Source organism: Homarus americanus, unplaced genomic scaffold (assembly GCF_018991925.1).
Source record: "Homarus americanus isolate GMGI-L3 unplaced genomic scaffold, GMGI_Hamer_2.0 scaffold22250, whole genome shotgun sequence".
NCBI lineage: Eukaryota > Metazoa > Arthropoda > Malacostraca > Decapoda > Nephropidae > Homarus > Homarus americanus.
The window spans coordinates 9,335,364-9,355,759 of NW_024741189.1; positions in this window are offsets into that span (position 1 = coordinate 9,335,364).

The window sequence follows — 20,396 nt, forward strand, 5'->3', positions numbered from 1 at the left end:
TCTTCTTCTTCTTCTTCTTCTTCTTCTTCTTCTTCTTCTTCTTCTTCTTCTTCTTCTTCTTCTTCTTCTTCTTCTTCTTCTTCTTCTTCTTCTTCTTCTTCTTCTTCTTCTTCTTCTTCTTCTTCTTCTTCTTCTTCTTCTTCTTCTTCTTCTTCTTCTTCTTCTTCTTCTTCTTCTTCTTCTTCTTCTTCTTCTTCTTCTTCTTCTTCTTCTTCTTCTTCTTCTTCTTCTTCTTCTTCTTCTTCTTCTTCTTCTTCTTCTTCTTCTTCTTCTTCTTCTTCTTCTTCTTCTTCTTCTTCTTCTTCTTTCTTTTTCTTCTTCTTCTTCTTCTTCTTCTTCTTCTTCTTCTTCTTCTTCTTCTTCTTCTTCTTCTTCTTCTTCTTCTTCTTCTTCTTCTTCTTCTTCTTCTTCTTCTTCTTCTTCTTCTTCTTCTTCTTCTTCTTCTTCTTCTTCTTCTTCTTCTTCTTCTTCTTCTTCTTCTTCTTCTTCTTCTTCTTCTTCTTCTTCTTCTTCTTCTTCTTCTTCTTCTTCTTCTTCTTCTTCTTCTTCTTCTTCTTCTTCTTCTTCTTCTTCTTCTTCTTCTTCTTCTTCTTCTTCTTCTTCTTCTTCTTCTTCTTCTTCTTCTTCTTCTTCTTCTTCTTCTTCTTCTTCTTCTTCTTCTTCTTCTTCTTCTTCTTCTTCTTCTTCTTCTTCTTCTTCTTCTTCTTCTTCTTCTTCTTCTTCTTCTTCTTCTTCTTCTTCTTCTTCTTCTTCTTCTTCTTCTTCTTCTTCTTCTTCTTCTTCTTCTTCTTCTTCTTCTTCTTCTTCTTCTTCTTCTTCTTCTTCTTTTCTTCTTCTTCTTCTTCTTCTTCTTTTCTTCTTCTTCTTCTTCTTCTTCTTCTTCTTCTTCTTCTTTTCTTCTTCTTCTTCTTCTTCTTTTCTTCTTCTTCTTCTTCTTCTTCTTCTTCTTCTTCTTCTTCTTCTTCTTCTTCTTCTTCTTCTTTTCTTCTTCTTCTTCTTCTTTTCTTCTTCTTCTTCTTCTTCTTTTCTTCTTCTTCTTCTTCTTCTTCTTCTTCTTCTTCCTCTTCCTCTTTTTCTTCTTCTTCTTCTTCTTCTTCTTCTTCTTCTTCTTCTTCTTCCTTCTTCTTCTTCTTCTTCTTCTTCTTTTCTTCTTGCTGTTTTATTATTTGTTCTTCCTTCTTAACCTTCTTCTTCTTCTTCTTCTTCTTCCTTCTTCTTCTTCTTCTTCTTCTTCTTCTTCTTCTTCTTCTTCTTCTTCTTCTTCTTCTTCTTCTTCTTCTTCTTCTTCTTCTTCTTCTTCTTCTTCTTCTTCTTCTTCTTCTTCTTCTTCCGTTAATCACAGGTGTGTGGTTGGTTTATCGCAGGTGACCCGGACAGGTAGATGAAAGGAGAGGAGGACAGAGAGACGAAAAAGAAACAGGATGGATAAAGGAAGAGAGAGATTACAAAACAAAGGATGAATAAAGAGAGGAGATGAAGGAGGAAGAAAGAATGAAAACGAAAGGGGTAATTAGTTGAAGGGAGAATAAAGAAAGGGGGAAGAAACAAAGGAGAGGAGGAAGAAGGGTAGAAATGGGATAATTAAAAGGGGGAGAAGAAGAGGGGAGGAGCAAAAATAAAAACGAAAGGGGAAGAACGAAGGAGAAGTAAAGAACAGAAGAAGAGTGAAAAGTTGAAGGAGAAGAAGAGACAAGAAAGAAAAGAAAAGGAATATTGAATGGAAGACGATAAAGAAGGAAAAATGGAATAGAAGAGGAAGAGCCCGAGTGTAAGAGAGTGATTAGAAATTAAGAATGAAAGAGAGAGGGACGGTGGTAATGATAAAGAGAGAGAGAGAGAGAGAGAGACCTTTTTAAACACCTGCTTTGGACACACACACACACACACACACACACAGGTTCTCAACCACAGTGCCACCATGGTAACGTTGAACACCTGGTGTGAATCCTTCATTATCTCTTCTACTGGACATACGACTTCGACTTGCGCCAGGTCACCACCACACAGGTCACCACCACACAGGTCACCACCACACAGGTCACCACCACACAGGTCACCACCATACAGGTCACCAAAACCACACAGGTCACCACCGCACACACACACACACATCGCCTCCAGGGGTTCAGTGACTCAGCAGGTCCCAACTCCACTCCAGAATCTTCCTAAGCTTGGCCTCTCACCCTCCCTCAGTCCCCGCTTCACTCCGATCTTCCTCTTCCTCCTCCCTCTCCTCCCTCTTCCTATCCTCCACCCCCTCACTCTAATCCTTCCGCCCTCCTCCTGTCCTCCCCCACCCCCAGCTAGATTCTAGGTGCCGGAAGTCGCTGATAAATACTGTGGGCCTCTCACATCATTCCAATCACTCCTCTCTCTCTCTCCTTCTCACCTCCTTTGCTCCAGCACTCTCTTTATCCGTCTCCGGCACTTCATTATCCCTCTCTCTTCCCCCAACCTCTCTCTTCTCCCCCATTCCTCTTCTCCCCCTTCTTACATCCTCCATTTCTCCCCTCACCTCTCCTCCAACCCTTCCCTCTTTCGTCTCTCATCATCTTCATCCCCCCCCCCTTTCCCCCGTCTCTTCTCCTCGTCATACTCTCTCCTCTTCTCTCCCCTTCACCAAACTCCTGGGAACCAACCGATCCAGCTCCTGGTAAACACTGTCAACCAATCACACCCTTCACGCACCTCCCACACGTCTCACGCACCTCCCACACGTCTCACGCACCTCCCACACGTCTCACACACCTTCTTCCCACACCTCCCACACTTTCCAAATAAAACATGTATATGGAGCAAGTAACAATATCACTAGATTACAAGATGTTGTAACCGCTAGACTAAGGTTAGGATATGAGTACCTCTGGCAGTATGCCCCTCAGGCAGATGTGAACAAAACTAACTGTAAAGTGTGTGGCCAGACATATGGCCACACACTCCAACGCTACGTCCTTGACTGTGTGAAGGTAAAACCTTATAGGGACAGGTCCAAGCACACTGTATGTGAAATGGCAAAACACTTTGTCGCTAATGTTAAGATAGCTGACATAGAAAGATTGCTTCCACTTTTTTTGCACCTTGTAGCTAAGTCCTTTCCCATATATAGAACCAAACACACAATGTGCTTCAATACCTCTCACGCAACTGTAAATAACAAAGTGTGAAGCCAGACATATTGCCTCATACTGCTGTACTCACGCAGCTCTTCACCCTCTATACACAGAACTAAAGAAACAATGTATATGAATTACTCTCTAACATTCAGTGCCGTAAGATCTTGACTACTGCGGTCTGTTATACACACCCTTTGTGACCTCTATTCTGTATGCCTTTTGCGCTACCGCTCACAGGATGAGTATGGGGTGCACAATAAACTAGCTGAAATACGTGATAAAATTAAAATTTCCTTCACCTGTCACATCTCCCACCAACTCGCTAAATTCGCCTCTTGGGCTTTGCACCACTACACCCTTGTCCTCCCTACACCCAGCCACACCCACTACACCCTTGTCCTCCCTACACCCAGCCACACCCACTACACCCTTGTCCTCCCTACACCCAGCCACACCCCTCACCTGTCCTCCTACACCCCAGCCACCACTACCTCTGTCCTCCTACACCCCCAGCCACGCCCCACTTCACCCCTATCCTCCCTACACCCCAGCCGCCCCTACACCCCTATCCTCCCCTACACCCAGCACACACACACCCCTTGTCCTCCTACACCCAGCCACCCTACACCTTGTCCTCCTACACCCAGCCACACCCACTGCACCCCTGTCATCCTACACCCAGCCACGCCCCTTTCACCCCTGTCACTCCCTACACCCATCCCACCCCACTACCCCTGTCCCTCCCCTACCCAGCCACGCCCCTACACCCCATCATCTACACCTGACCACACCCCTGCCCCTGTCTTCCCTACACCCAGCCACTTCCCACTACACCCTGTCCTCCCCTGCACTGGCCGCCCTTTCTCCCTGTCTCCCCTACACCCAGCCACCCCACTACCCCTGTCCTCCTACACCCCAGCCACCACTACACCTGTCCTCCCTACACCTTCCACCCCCTCACCCTAGCTCCTCCCCTACCCCAGCCGCCCCTACACCCCTGTCCTCCCTACACCCCAGCCACGCCCCTGCTCCCCTCCCTCCTGCACCCCAGCCACGCCCCTACCCCTGTCCTCCCCACCTTCGCCCCTACTCCCCTGTCCTCCCCTGCACCCCAGCCACCTACACCCCAGGCATGCCCGGCTGGGACATAGCCAGGTGTGGGCCAGCCAGAGACAGTGGCCCGAGGTGGAGAGGGCCTGGTTTCCCTGAGAGCCTTACTGGGGGAATACAAAGTACCCCAGACTCTCTCTCTCTCTCTCTCTCTCTCTCTCTCTCTCTCTCTCTCTCTCTCTCTCTCTCTCTCTCTCTCTGCTCATTGTTTTGGTCTGTTCTTACTGGGGTGGAGGAGGCAAGGGTCGCCGCCGCCTGCCCCAAGCAACGTTACATTACGCTCGTCTCAAAAAGGAGCGAGAAGAAAGAATTATTTTAGGGTTCTCCTTTTGATGTTCTTTATATTGATTTCCCTTTTAACTTTATATATTTAATAGCTCGTATCAGGTGTATTGATAACAAGTATAAGTGTCGTTATTATTGCAGACGGTATAGTGAGCAAACACCTGAGATATTAAATTATGAAAAAAGAAATGCATTGATGTGTTGTGCAGCGAGTAACATTCTTTATCGTATAATGTATTCATCATGCCAGGGCGTTCATTACGATGTCTATTTATCAGGCAGGATACTCCATTATGTACTTAATCATTCAGCGTTTTTATTCCACCTGTGTAGAGTGTTCAGTCAAGTCCCTGGGGTAATGGGACTTTGGGTTCCCAGGGTGGTGGTCTGAGTTGACTTTTCACACACACACACACACACAAACTCTCTCTCTCTCTCTCTCTCTCTCTCTCTCTCTCTCTCTCTCTCTCTCTCTCTCTCTCTCTCTCTCTCTCTCTCTCTCTCTCTCTCTTCCTCAGATACTATACAATGTATACATAGTCATACAAAGACGTGTTTGTATACTTACACATCCACGAGGAGGAGAGAATACCTATATTTTTTAGTTTTGTGAGACTTGCTGTGTGGGGAGGTGTGGAGAATTTTAAAATTAGTGAAAGGGTGTTAATAAATCCGCTGGTGTTATTCCTTCCTTCCTTCCTTCCTTCCTTCCTTCCTTCCTTCCTTCTTCCTTTCCCCCACTAACACACATGCATACACTCAACTGTCTGTTGCATATATAAGAATTGCATCATAAAGTCCAAATTTTCTGTTTCATTACCACTCTCTTCTTCTTTCTTAACTCTCCCTCTCTCTCTCTCTCTCCCTCCCTCTCCCTCCTTTCGCATTCTCTCTCCCTCCACATTTCTCACTCTCCCTTCTTCCTCCTCTCTCATCCTTTTTCATTCTCCCTTCCTCCTGCTCCTCTTCCTCCTCCTCTCTTAGGCTGCCTCCCTCTTTGTTCTTATCTCACTCCCCCACGCCTTTTCATTCTCCCTCCTTCCTCTTCCCTCTCCCTTCCTCTTCCCTCCCTCCCTCCCTCCCTCCCTCCTCCTCCCTCCCTCCCTCCCCTCCTCCTCCTCCTTCCTCCTTCCTCACTTTTCCTTATGGTCTTGATGCTGTACGAATGCATTGCGTACCAAGACGAGAGATTAGAAGATTAGTCAAGACAAGAAGCTGGGGAAAGGGCGAGATTCTTAACAGATTAGGGAAACACAGAGAGAGAGACTGTAATATCACTCTCTATTGTTGTAGGAAGTTAATGATTATGATTGGTATTTGTGTTAGTGTTTAAGTAATAGGGTGGTTGAGGTTGTGGATGAGTAGTGTAAAGTAGGTTAAGTGGATGATTAGGATGACTGGGTGAATTATGTAAGGTAGGTTAAATGTATAGGTCGTTGACATGGGAGATTGGATGAAGTTGTGTAAGGTAGATTAAGGGTTTGCTCGGTTGACGTGGATGTGTGTGTTGATGAAGTTGTGTAAACAATCACTCACTACCTACTCTCTCTCTCTCTCTCTCTCTCTCTCTCTCTCTCTCTCTCTCTCTCTCAAAAGATTCTCAGAGGTTCACAAATTGAATTTTCCTTTTACAGTAAGTGGAGATGCCAAGAACTCAGGTGACCAGCCAACGTGAGCTAATGCATAAAATAATATCTCCTCTCGCACCCATCGTGAGATCATCTGAAGAGAATACCCCAGCTTATTTCACCTGATGATTAAACACCCTAACTCTATTTGGGGATTAAGTTAGCTTATATTAGGTTAGGTTAGGTTATTTGCTAACATGGGGTGCGTTAGTAGACCAGCCTCACGCAACCCGACTGTTGGTTTGAAGTCAGGTAACGCAGCGGGCGAGTCATGACGGCGAGGTATGGGGTCCTGGAGCCCCAGACGACAGCCCCGTTGTCTTTATCTTGTTTCACGCCCAGGACCACCACATTTAAGTTGGAAGGCCCCAAACCGTGTACTGGTTTAGGCCTCCTGCTCCTTAGATTTAAGTGAACGGGGTGCTTAGACAGCTCTCCCTCTTTCTCGAGACACTATCTGTACCTTTTTGCAGAGCTGAAGTTAGGAGTGTAAGTGACAAGAGACGTGTGTAAAAACCCCAACACTATTGATAAGTGTAAGTGATGAAGTTCATTATACCCTGAAAAAAATCATTTGTGAAGGCGTGTTTGCTACAAGAGCAATCCAGACCGGCCTAGTGAACCTACGTGGCTTTATCCTCAGTAAAGTGAATGTATCAGTGGCGGAAATAAAGCCCTTATAAGCCAAACCAGAATACTGGAATTAGATGTGGGTGTCCCCAGATTGACGAACTCCCTCTGTACATTATTACTTATTTTGTAGCGCGAATGTGAGTGAATGTCTCATATGTCCAAGCAAATTGTAAATCAGTGTATAGAACTTTGCCCAATAAATGTAAGTGCAATTATCTGCTCGTATCTGTGAACCTTATGTAATTGATTACTAAGAGTAGTGACTGATTGGTTATGGCAAAGTATAACCAATAACCTGGATGTTGTAAATTAATTCATCAAGACGTGTACAGTTGCGGAATTGTGTTCCTACACCCCCTGTGGTAACCCGTGTATCCAAACGGCAACGTCGCAGTAGCCCCCAAAATAGAAAAAAAAATAAAAAAAAATACGACAGACACAATTGGTTGACAGGTTTTCTATAGGTCATATAGGTTGGCCGTTTGGAGACACTGGTTACCACAGGGGGTGGAGGAACACATTTCCGCAACTGGCGGGAAGTGGAGTGAAACTCTACATTAATGATGCGCCATATGATCTCTCACGTTCACTGACATATTATTCTATCTAGTAACAGTTAAGTTTGGTTGTTAAGATGTAATAGGTTTGGATTGGTTCGGTTAAGTTACGTTTGGTTATGGTAAGTTATATTAGATTACCTTACATTACGATATATTAGCTTAGATTTGGTTAGGTCATATTAGCTTAGATTAGCAATAGGGTATTTAATCATCAGGTGTAATAAACTGGGTTGTATAAACGCCTCATGATGGACCTTTGTTATGTACAAGGAGTTTTATACTCGTAGTATGAGACGTTTGCGTATGATGTGAGAAGCAATGTGATGTTTTTAATTTAGAGAGAGAGAGAGAGAGAGAGAGAGAGAGAGAGAGAGAGAGTGTGTGTGTGTGGGGGGTGAGCGTAAGCCAGAGAAAAACAAGAGAAAGAGAAATGTCTTCAGAGAGAAAGATACAACTAGAAAGAGGGAAAGCGAACGAGAGAGAACTTGAGAGATATAGAGCGAAAAAGAGGGAGAGAGAGAGAGAGAGGACGAGAAAGGACTTGAGAGAGAGAGACAGGGTACTTGAAAGAGAGAGAACATAAAAGAGGGAGCGAAAGAGAGAGAACACGAGAAAGAACTTCAGAGATAATCACATTCCATATTCACTTAAACACATTTTTCCTCTTCACTTCCAAATTCAGTGAAAATTTCCAGCCCGGTGCTTCTCCTCTCTCCACCTCCCAACCCCTCCCTCTCACTATTGAACTTTGCTGGACACCCAACAGCCTCTCATAATACCAATCGGCATAGCACAACAGCGGCGGGATCCTTGTTATTCTCCCTCCCGAATGGTATAGGAATGGCCGTTAATGGGATCCACGCACGACCAAGGCCATAGAGACGAGAGGTTTTTGTCTATCGGGACGAGAGTCGAAGGCCGAGGCACCGACTTTTATTGTTTGAGGATGGCCGACGCGTCGCTCAGCAGCTGCCCTCACCCTTTCCTCCCCTCCTCTTACTAATACTCTGCTCCCTACTCTTCCTCGTGGGGTGCCTAAAGTTCAGGTGATCCCAGGGGTGCCTAAAGTTAAATAATAATAATAATAATAATTAACGGTTTATTGAAAGAACTTGGCAGCCAGAAGGCTGAAAATATACAGTTACATATTTGGGGAATGGGTTTCGATTTACAAATAATATACAAGTAACATAAGTGATATAAATAAGATATATAATAACTAGATGGGGAAAAGCTCAAACTACAGTGCATTTCAACATAGTGACAGTGCAAGGAGTAGTGTTTACTGGGAGTGAATACACTGGTCTATTACAAGTTATTGATAATTTTTACAATGGTTGGGACTGGGCTGTTCTTATAGCGATCAGTTCGTGCACGTATGGGCTGGATGCGGTTGTGGTGTCGAACAGCAATTCTCGGGCTAGGGATCTCAGGTGGTAGTAGGAGCCGGTGTCGAGGGGTAATCCCAGGGGTGCCTAAAGCTCAGGTGATCCCGGGGTGACTAAAGTTTAGGTGATCCCCGGGGTGCCTAAAATTCAGGTGATCCCGGGGTGCCTAAAGTTCAGGTGATCCCTGGGGTGACTAAAGTTCAGGTGATCCCCGGGGTGCCTAAAGTTCAGGTGATCCCCGGGGTGCCTAAAGTTCAGGTGATCCCCGGGGTGCCTAAAGTTCAGGTGATCCCCGGGGTGCCTAAAGTTCAGATCCCCGGTGCCTAGTTCAGGTGATCCCTGGGTGTCTAAAGTCTGTGGTCCTGGGTGCCTAAAGTTCAGGTGATCCCCGGGGTGCCCATCCTTTAGTTATTACCTCCCCCTCTTCCTTGTTACTATCCATCAATTACAACTCTTCTCTCCTGCCTAAAGTTCAGGTGATCCCAGGGGTGCCTAAAGTTCAGGTGATCCCCGGGGTGCCCATCCTTTAGTTATTACCTCCCCCTCTTCCTTGTTACTATCCATCAATTACAACTCTTCTCTCCTCCTTTGCCTCTTACTTCTCCTTCCTCCTACGCATCCTTCTCCTCTTCTTACTCCTCCCTTTCCTTCTACTCTTCCTTTGCCTCCTACTATGAATTCGCCTCCTCTTCATCTTACTCCTTCTTCTCCTCCCCCTCTTCATCTTACTCCTTCTCCTCCTCCCCCTCTTCTTCTTACTTTTCCTTCTTACTTCCTACTACTTCTTATTTTTCTTACTCCTCTTCTGGCTCCTATTCCTCCTCCTTTGCCTCCCTCCTCCTTCTTTGGCTCTCCTCCTCCTTCTTTGGCCTCCCTCCTCCTCCCTCCTCCCTCCTCCTCCTCCTCCTCCCTCCTCTGTTATGTCTGTATCGCCACCCTCTTTTTTTATTAACTGGTATCACTTTTTTTCCCTCCTTCATCTCTCTTTCTTCTTATTTCCACCTGTTATATATACCCTCCCTCCCTCCCTCCTCCTCCTCCTCCTCCTCCTCCTCCTCCTCCTCCTCCTCCTCCTATGTTTTCTACTACAGTCTTTGTTTCTTACCTCTTATCTCCCTTATACTTACGTACTTCTTATCCAAGCTATTTCATCCCATTATCTATCTACTTTATCTCTCCTTCTATATTTTTTTTCCATTTGTTCACTCTACCCATCTCTTCTCTTCACTTGTTTTCCTTTTCTTCCCTTCTATTTGTTCTTTCTGTCTCTTACCCTCTTTGTTAACCCTTTCTCCCCCTCCCTCCTCCCTCCCTCTTCCCTGTCCTCCTTCCCGCCAGCATCTTCCTTGGGGCCGTCTCGTGCTTACAGTCGGGTCTTGTTGTCCATCTCGGAGATATGGTTTCCTGGCATTAGTATCTTGCTCATCACTATCTTCTTCATCATCGTCATTATTGTTATCATCTTCATTATCTTCATTGTTATCATCATCATCATCATCATTATTATCATCATCATCCTGCCACTACTACCACCACCACCATCATCATCATCGTCATCACCACCACCTCTTTCTCTACCCTGATATTACCACACCATGTCACCACCCCCCCTCCCCCCACCTTTCTAGCCCTTCCTTCCTCCATCCCCCCTCCCCTCCCAACCACCATCCATTCATGATATAAAACCAATCAGAATGACGGAAAATACTCCCACTTTACCCTCAACGATAGGTCATTACAGTGATGTTAGCTGTAATTACTAACCTCTCCCAGGTAGTTGAGTTTACGAGAAGCTTTTTTTTTCTGGAGTTTATAATTCACGTCTTTGATAAGGAAGGTGTGTGTGTGTGTGTGTGTGTGTGTGTGTGTGTTCGATAGTATGGTCTCTCTCTCTCTCTGTTTACTTCTTTCACTTAACTACATATCTTTCGTCATTCTGCCTTTAATCTGTATCTTCCTCCTTCGCCCTGTAATTATCCACCTTTTTCTACCTCCTTCCACCCTCTTCTTCCACCTCCATCGATTCCGTTTACATGAACCCTTTCTTTTATCTTTCTCCGTCCCACTTCCTTCATCTCTCTCTCTCCTTCTACTCCACTCCAGTAACATCAGTCCTTCCAGTCCTCTCTTTTCACCCCTCCCACTCTACAGTATCTCCCCCTCCTTCCCACTTTATCTCCCTTCCTCCCCCTCCCATTCCATCTCCACCCCTCTTACGTCTCCCTCCCTTTCCATCTCCCTCCCACTCCATTGTAATGAGGTTTGAGTAGAAAGTATAGGGTAGAAGTTATTTAGTTGTAGGATTGTAAAGAGAAGAAGTTTGGTAGCGAGGCCGATTAGTTACTTTCAAATTGGTATTATATTCGTAGGGGAAAACTTCTAAACACCACTTTCAATACAACTATTTATTCATTAACTGAATGGCATGGACACATTAATAGATCAATATATCGAAGTTACTAGACACTGACTCTCGGACACAAACATGAAATGGATACACTTCCCACCGTAAATAACTCGCCCCTGGATCACACTGACAAAGACTCAGGTGTGACCTGAGGGAGGCCCAGCAGGTGCTGTTGAAGAGAGTGCTGGACTATGTCTCCTGTGGGAGACTGTTAGCTGGAGACACAGTGCTGGGGAGGGAAGTCTCCCTCTGGGGAGGAGCTGTTGGCTCCTTCCCTATTAGAATAATAATCCGAATGCGACTGTCCTTTCTGAAGAGAGCTGCAGGGCCTTTATATTGGCGTGAGCGGAAGATGTCACAAATCGGGTGTGTCTGGTCAGGTGACAGGTGTACTCGCTGGAGGGTAGCTTCTTGAGTAACACTCCATCTTCCTACCTTCCTCCTTCTACTCCATCTCCTATTCCTTCCTCCTTGCACTCCATTTTCCCTCCTTCCACTTCATCTTCCCTCCTCCCACTCCATCTCCCTTCCTTCCCCGCCCACTTCATCTCCCTCTCTCCATCTTCCACAACACCGGGTGACTTGGGATGAAAAACACCTTCCTCCTCCAGTCTCCCTAATTAGCCTTCAGTACCTGCTGCCGTAGTGGAGGAGAAGGTGTACTAATTACATCACCAAGTTATGTCCAAGTGGTAGGATAACTTAGTATCATAAAAAGAGCATCAAGGTGGGATTTTCATTTAGAATACAGGTATATAGTACAGGTAATTATGTATCGCTTCATTTACCAATTGTGAAAGTACAGCCATTGCTTAGGCTACTCTCACATCCCTACCAAGTTTAAGCTCTGGATCTTGAAGACTTTGGATATGCATGGGGAGGTACTTCAATAAGCTATATTAATGTATGTATCGTTGGAAAACGTTTATACCCATTTATACTTAAAGGTGGTGGATGTAGTACAGGAACTACCAACTGTTGAGAAACAGGTGGAGTAACATTGCTCGGAAAGCCTCGAAAAACATCGACTCCATGACTAACGATACTTTTGGGGGACTTTACAGAATATACTGTACTAAAGGCTGCACGGAGAAACATATATGCATATATATTTATACATATACACATATTCACTGATACATAATCATACATACATGTAACTCATTAGCACCTCCCCCTACCCACCCACACACACACACACAAACCAAACAAAAACTCATCCCCCACTGACAGCTTGAGTCAGGGTGACATCATTTACCCAAATAAATGAGAGTTGTGACTGTCACGTGCATTCCATTACCCACACCGGGATTACACTTCACCCTCTGTTATGTCCAGACCATTGGCTCGTGTGTTGATTAACCCCAGTGTGACGCCGGGGATAAACACCCACTTTGCTTCCTGCAATCACACCGAGTTGGTGTGGTATAGTTAACACACCTGCCACCTGTGTTGATGAGTTAGAGGAAGCCCTGTGGTCTTTAATTGGTGAATCATTGATCTTACCTGTCTTGTGTTTGGTCTTTTTCTGCACCAAATCAAGGAGATGAACTGACACTCGGCCCACAGATGATAACAATACTCCATGTTGGTTCTTACATGACTTACATAAATAATTAGCAAGTGTTCATCGGTAATGTTGGCTCTGGTTCTGAACACTAAAACAGTTTGGGCAAGATATCTAATGAATTTTGTCACAGCGTATATATTAGATAAGGGTAATGCCTGAAATTCCAATGCTATGAGATGATCTGCCTACGAGGGTATCTGGGAGGACTCAAACCCTTCTGCAGGTCCTTCGCTTTTCAAAACTCACTGATATCTCGGACAAGCCCTGTGTGGAACTCCCTGTCACACACTGTTTTTCTCACATCACGGTAACCTCTAGACAGCTCCAAACATCCTGCTTCAAATATCTTCAGTCTCTGGCAAGGGGGCGACGCCTCAGTGAACAGATTTGACAGTGACATCTGCTTGATCCCTTCCATTAGTTATTTATTTGTTCACACTGAGGATTTCAATGTTGTATATTTTGATGATGTCTCTGTTGTTTGCTTCTAGGAAAGTTTATCATCATTGTGGATCTTCAAGTGGGGTGGTGGGGAGAGAGAAGTGGTAAAATTTGTGGGGGGTGGAGAGGGGTAGATGAAAGTAGGGGGTAAGAAGGCGGGGAGGTTTAGGTAAGAAGGGGGGGAGGTTTAGGAGGGGAGGGCAGATGAAATGGAGAGAGAGAGAGAGAGAGAGAGAGACTTGCTGGCAAGAATCACGTCTTGGCAATTAATGTCAGCTTTGGGTGCTGGTGTCGACAGAGTGAGGTAACAGAATCTCAGGTGACGAGGGGGAGGGGTTGGGGATGGGGAGTGAGTGGGAGAAGTGGGGACAAGGGGAATGAGGGGGAGGGAGGTGCAAGGGGATTAAGAAGGAGGGAGGAGCAGGGGATTGAGAAGAAGGGGCAAGAGTAAAGAAGGGGAGTGGGAAAGGGAATGAGGGATAGGGAAGGAGGAGAAGGGGACAAGGGGAGGAGGAGAGGCAAAGGGTAAGGGGAATGAGGGGAGGAAGGAGAAGCAGAGGGCAAGAGGAATGAGGGGAGGGATGAGAGGCAGAGGGGAAGAGGAATGAGGGATGTGATGGGTGTGAGGGACGGCAGGGGGCAAGTGGAATGAGAGGGTAGGGATGGAAAAAGGGGGTTAGGGGAATGAGGGGAGTAAGGAGGCGATGACCTGCCTCTATGGCTTTTGTCAACCACACACTCACACTCCTCCCACCTGCTTCTCATCTTGCTCAACCCTCTTCAGCTCTCCCCCTCCTCCCTCCTCTTCTCCTTCCCCCTTAAAGCCCGCCGCCACTACTAACACATCCTCCTCACAAGACCGTACATTAAGTCATCCTACTCAAAGGGTTAAGTTATCGTACTCAAGAGGTTAAGCCATTGTATTAAGGTCAAATGAGAATGTGATTCTATTCACTTCATTATTATTATTATTATTATTATTATTATTATTATTATTATTATTATTATTATTATTATTATTATTTTCGTCAACGTCGTCGTCCTTTTGTTGATGGATAAATCAGTCTACACACCTGCAGGGTGAATCAGTCCACACACACCTGCAGTATGAATTACTGGACACACCTGCTGCAGTAATCTCTTAAGTGGTTGTCTCTCTGCCTTATTTCCTCCCTGATTACCTCCCTCCCTACCTCCCTGATTACTTCCCTGCCTTCCTTCCTCCATTATTACCTCCCCACCCTGCCTCCCTGATTAACTCCCTCCTTGTCTCCCTGATTACCTCCCTCGATTCTCCTGGATTACCTCCCTCCTTGTCTCCTGCCTTCCTCCCTCCCTGATTACCTCCCTCCCTGTCTCCCTTATCTTCCTTCCTCCCTGATTACCTCCCTACCCACCTCCCTGAGTACCTCCCTCCCTCCCTTCCTTTCTCCCTGCCTACTTTCTTTAGTGCCTCCCTCCCTGTCTCCTTCCCTACATCCCCCTCTCACTCCCTTATCTCTCTAACCTCTCTCCTTATGTACTGTCTCCCTAGCTCTTTCTCTCCTTCTCTGAGCACCTCCCTTTATCTCCTTTGTTTCCCCTGCATCCCTCCCCCTTACTCCCCCTACCCCCCCTGCGTCTTTCCTTATCTTCCTACCCTTAGCTCTGTTTATCTCTTTTCCTATACTCCTTCCTTCATTCATTCACTCATTCACGCATTCATTCGTTCTTTCCTTCCCTACTCATCGTCGTACCTTTTTCTCTTCTTGATTGCCTCATTCAGGTACCCAGCTGGTGCAGAGATTATTACCAGCTGCCGTGGGAGGTGGTGCTGGGGAGGTGGTGATGGTGGTGGGGAGAAAGGTAGTGGAGGGAAGATGGGGAGATTATGGTGATGGTTGTAGTGAATTAGAAGTGGTGTGTGTGTGCGTGTGCGTGTGCGTGCGTGCGTGCGTGCGTGCGTGCGTGTCAGTCAGCGAAATGTTGTGAAGATCTATTGCAATCATTTCACAATTCCTTATCCGTACATTGTCATCGCTAGATCGCTAGACAGTCGGATTAGAACCCCTTTGTTTATTGTCACCGTATAACCCCTTTGTTTATTGTCACCGTATAACCCCTTTGTTTATTGTCACCGTATCTCATTAATACAGGAGAAAGTGTTTCCCAATCCTGTCTACGCCACTCGATCCTTTCACAATATGATCATCTGTTTGTCGTCAGTAGCGTGGAGAGAGGATACTGGGGGTTGTGTTCACCTGGGTTACCTCTCATTACCACAGGTGTCGGAGGTATCTTAACGTTATCGTGTTTCATCTCCGGGGACTTCCTTGGAGAATGGCATCTTGTTTTTTTTAATGTTCGATACCAAGGTAAATCGACTTACTGACTAATTGACTTGACTGACCGATTGACTGACTTGACTGACTGAGTAACTTGAATGACCGATTGATTGACTTGACTGACTGACGTACTGACTGAGTGACTTGACTAACCGATTGCCTGACTTGACTGAATGAGTGAACGTGTTGAATATGTTATGGCAATCCACTTGAAATGACACCAGATGACACACCTCCACACCCTCCCACCGCCACACCCTCACATCATACACCTTCACATCATCACACCCTCACATCATCACACCCTCACACAACCACACCCTCACACAACCACACCCTCACACAACCACACCCAAATACTCCAGGTGGTGTATCTTTAACGTAGTCCCCAGTCTGGTACAACAGTCCACTCACGACCTAAAATAACCAGTGGAGCACAGTCAACCCCCCAGCTCAGGTGTCCTCCAGGTCGGTGCGTGCGTGCGTGCGTGTGGGGGGACAGCATAAATACACGAGGCTGGAAATAGACTGACGCCACGTGAGGCATGAAAGATTAAATATCACCTAGCGGCTCCCCAGACTATATCGTAACTGCCCTGGAGAACATATGTTATTTTAGAACAGTCCGAATGTTATGTGTTATTATAGAACACTTGTCAGTATACAATATGGTTGTCACTATTTGTCGATATTGTAAACCCCTCACCAGAAATAGACAGTCTGGCCACGTCAACACAGCAAGAAATCATGTATGTATGTCGAGGTTGTAGATAATGACGAAAATTACGATGTTATTTACTTAGACTTTAGCAAAGCGTTTGACAGAGTACCGCATCAGAGGCTTCTGAGAAAAGTTAAGGCTCATGGTATCGAGGGGAAAGTTTTAAATTGGATAAAATCATGGATCGCCCATAGAACACAGAGGGTCAGCGAAGATGGTGTTAAATCTGAGTGGGCTTTGTAACCAGTGGGGTTCCCCAGGGGTCAGTACTGGGCCCACTCTTGTTCATAATCTACATAAACGATCTAGAAACTGGGAACAGCAGTGACATAAGCAAGTTTGCAGATGACACCAAAATAGGGCAGCAGATTAATTCAGGGCAGGATGCAAATGCACGACTGGAGGATTTAAATTAACTGCAGGAGTGGTCAGAAAAATGGCAAATGAAATTCAACACCAGCAAGTGCAGTGTCCTTTATATTGGAAGAACAAAACTGTCAATGTTTATAGCCTTAACAAAACCAACCTTGAGAAGTCGACTTGTGAAAGGGACTTCGGGGTACTTGTAAGCTCGGTCCTACGGCCTAGAAAACAGTGCGTTAATGTTCGAAATAAGGCAAACAGTGTATTAGGCTTTATATCTAAAAGTGTAAGTAATAAGAGTGCGGAGGTCATATTGCAACTACAGTATATCTTGCGCTAGTCAGGCAGCACCTCGATTATGCTGTTCAGTTCTGGTGCCCTTATTATAGAATGGATATCAATTCACTGGAGTCGGTGCAGAGAAGAATGGCGAAAATGATTCCGGGACTTAGAAACCTTCCATATCAAGATAAATTAAAGAAACTAAACTTGCATTCCTAGAAAGACGAAGAGTGCGGGGAGATATGATAGAAGTATTTAAGTGGGTGAAAGGAATCAATAAAGGAGACATAGATAAAGTTCTCGTAATATCCGAGCAGAATAGGACTCATAGCAACGGATTTAAGTTGGATAAGTTAAGGTTTATGAGGGAGATATGAAGGAACTGATTCACAAATGGGGTGGTAGACGAGTGGAACAAGCTTAGCAACTTTGTAGTAAGTGCTGGAACCCTGGAAAGTCTTAAAAGGAGGCTAGATAGATTCATGGATGATAGAGTGTGGTTGTAACTCTAGACAGGAGCTCCCATGCACAGGCCGGTTGGCTTGTGCATGGATATTATAAGAACTTTATCTATATCTCCTTTATTGATTCCTTTCACCTACGTAAATACTTCTATCATATCTCCCCGCACTCTTCGTCTTTCTGGGGAATGCAAGTTTAGTCTCTTTAATCTATCCTGATATGGAAGGTTTCTAAGTCCCGGAATCATTTTCGTCATTCTTCGCTGCACCAACTCCAGTGAATTGATATCCATTCTATAATAAGGGCACCAGAACTGAACAGCATAATCGAGGTGCTGCCTGACTAGCGCAAGATATAGTTGCAATATGACCTCCGCACTCTCATTACTTACACTCCTAGATATAAAACCTAATACTCTGTTTGCTTTATTTCGAACATTAACGCACTGTTTTCTAAGCCGTAAATCCGGGCTTACAAATACCCCTAAGTCTCTAAGTTGGGTTGGGTTAGCATTAAGGTGAGCAGAATATATGATTTTCCCAACAAGATGAACCATTATCGATTCAGTTTTATATACCAGGAATTCCACAAGAGCTGAGATACCGGTAACTAGGACAGTGTGACACGGCCGAAACCAACACAAAAGCAGTCGAAGCGTCATAAAAGGTAACAGCAATGAGAGACAACAGATACAGGAATCGATACACAAGATGGCATAGATTATGTACACCTGTGGGAGTCACCTGATGGGGTATTGTGTAGGTGACAGGTGAAGGGAGGTTATAGTTGGACCTGACTTAAACACACCTCTCTCTCTCTCTCTCTCTCTGTCTGTCTGTCTGTCTGTCTGTCTGTCTCTCACATCCATAAAAGAATTACAACAGCCAGCTACACACATAATATCGTCATGACAGAACCTTGTAAAGAGCTGCTAAAGTGAGCTATGAAAATATAAATCACTTATCTCGAGCAACAAGAAAGAGTGCTGCCGTGCCCACATCCCTCGTCACCTCATTTCCCTACTGATGAGGCCATAATTAGCTTAGTTAGTCCTTTGAAGGGAAGCTGGTGCGGCCTCCTCGTCCTCCTCCTTCGCCTCTTCTTCTTTCTCCCACACCTCTCCTTCTGCTTCGCCTTCTCTTCCATTTTCTCCTCCCTTTCCTTTGTTTCCTCCTACTCCTTCTTAATCTTCTCCTCTACCACCACTTCCGTATCCTCCTCCTCCTCAACCATCACCACCGCCTCCTTTTCCTTCTTCCCCTCCTCCTCCACTTCGTCCTTCTTCTCCTCCTATCCTATTCCACCACCTCCCCCCACCTCCCCCCTCCTTCTTGATAGGATTCACCCCTTCCCTTGTGTCTCTAAAGGGAATCCTATTACAGGGAAGGATAATAGGATGTTATCGGATGGGCTATAAAATGATGCAAGGTGTAGGTCTATAGAAATGTTGGTGTAGGTCTATAGAAATGTTGAGGTGAATGTGGACGTAAGAATATAGAAAATGAGATGCTGAGTGTTGAATGTGGAAGAAAATGTGGAGTAGGGTGTATGAATATTGTGCTAAAGACGTGATGAGAAATTTGGATTTAGAAGAATACATTATTGCAAATGGGATACCGAGTGTTGAGATGAACATAAAGTAAATAAAATGACAGTTTAATATTGGGGATGAAATTAGACGTAGAAAAAAAAATATATAGAAAATGGATACTGAATATTGAAATAAACGTCGATACTTAAAACGAAAATAGAACGATGAAACGAGGTATATGACCAATGTTACAGGAGGAACAAAAAAAAATTAAGTGTTTATGTCATCATCATCATCATCATCATCATCATCATCATCATCAGTAATCCCAAACACAGTCAACCGGTCAAGGAACATGGAGGGAAAAAAAAAGTTTGGATCACATGAAGAATCTGAACCCCAGCTTATTTCACCTAAAGATTAACACACCCTTACACTATTTAGGCAGATAAGGTTAGGTTAGGTTAGGTAAATATATATCATCAATAAATCCTAACACATAGTCACGTGGAAAGAGAGAGATACACAGGTTTAATCTTCAAAAGTGGACCTTGAGCGTAATGAACCGTGGGAAGACTCCGTGATTACCTGAAGAGAGTTGAGAGGTGAATGATGAATGACCCTGATAAATGAGATGATATCGGAGAGAGAGAGAGAGAGAGAGAGAGAGAGAGAGAGAGAGAGACTCCGCCAACACGGGGGAAGAAGAGACTGAAAAGATACCCGAAATGAATATCTTCCGTACGTGTTCAGGTGGTGGTAGCGGCGACGGTAGCGAGCGAGCGAGGGAGGAGATAGGAGATGGGATAGGAAAGAAGGGAGGGGGGGATATGGTGTTATGTTAACTGAGGGGAGATATGGAGGGTTGATGAGACGGAAAGGATGGAGGAGGCAGAGAAGACAGACAGGCAGACAGACAGACAGACAGACAGACATGTATGTGGCTGTGACTAACAAAGACATGCCACAAAGATGCAGTGACCCTGGCTAGATCACAAAAAACACGTCCAAGATGGCGTCAGAATTCCACTTTGACTATACCTGAGTTGGATGTGTTTGCTGAGTGCCATTTAGATGATACGGTATTTGACTTAAGTAATTTTTTAGAGTGATCCGCTCAGATCTACGGACACACCTCACTTGTACTACAGACACACCTCACTTGTACTACGGACACACCTCACTTGTACTACGGACACACCTCACTTGTACTACGGACACACCTCACTTGTACTACGGACACACCTCACTTGTACTACGGACACACCTCACTTGTACACAGACACACCTCACTTGTACTACAGACACACCTCACTTGTACTACAGACACACCTCACTTGTACTACGGACACACCTCACTTGTACTACGGACACACCTCACTTGTACTACGGACACACCTCACTTGTACTACGGACACACCTCACTTGTACTACAGACACACCTCACTTGTACTACAGACACACCTCACTTGTACTACAGACACACCTCACTTGTACTACGGACACACCTCACTTGTACTACGGACACACCTCACTTGTACTACGGACACACCTCACTTGTACTACGGACACACCTCA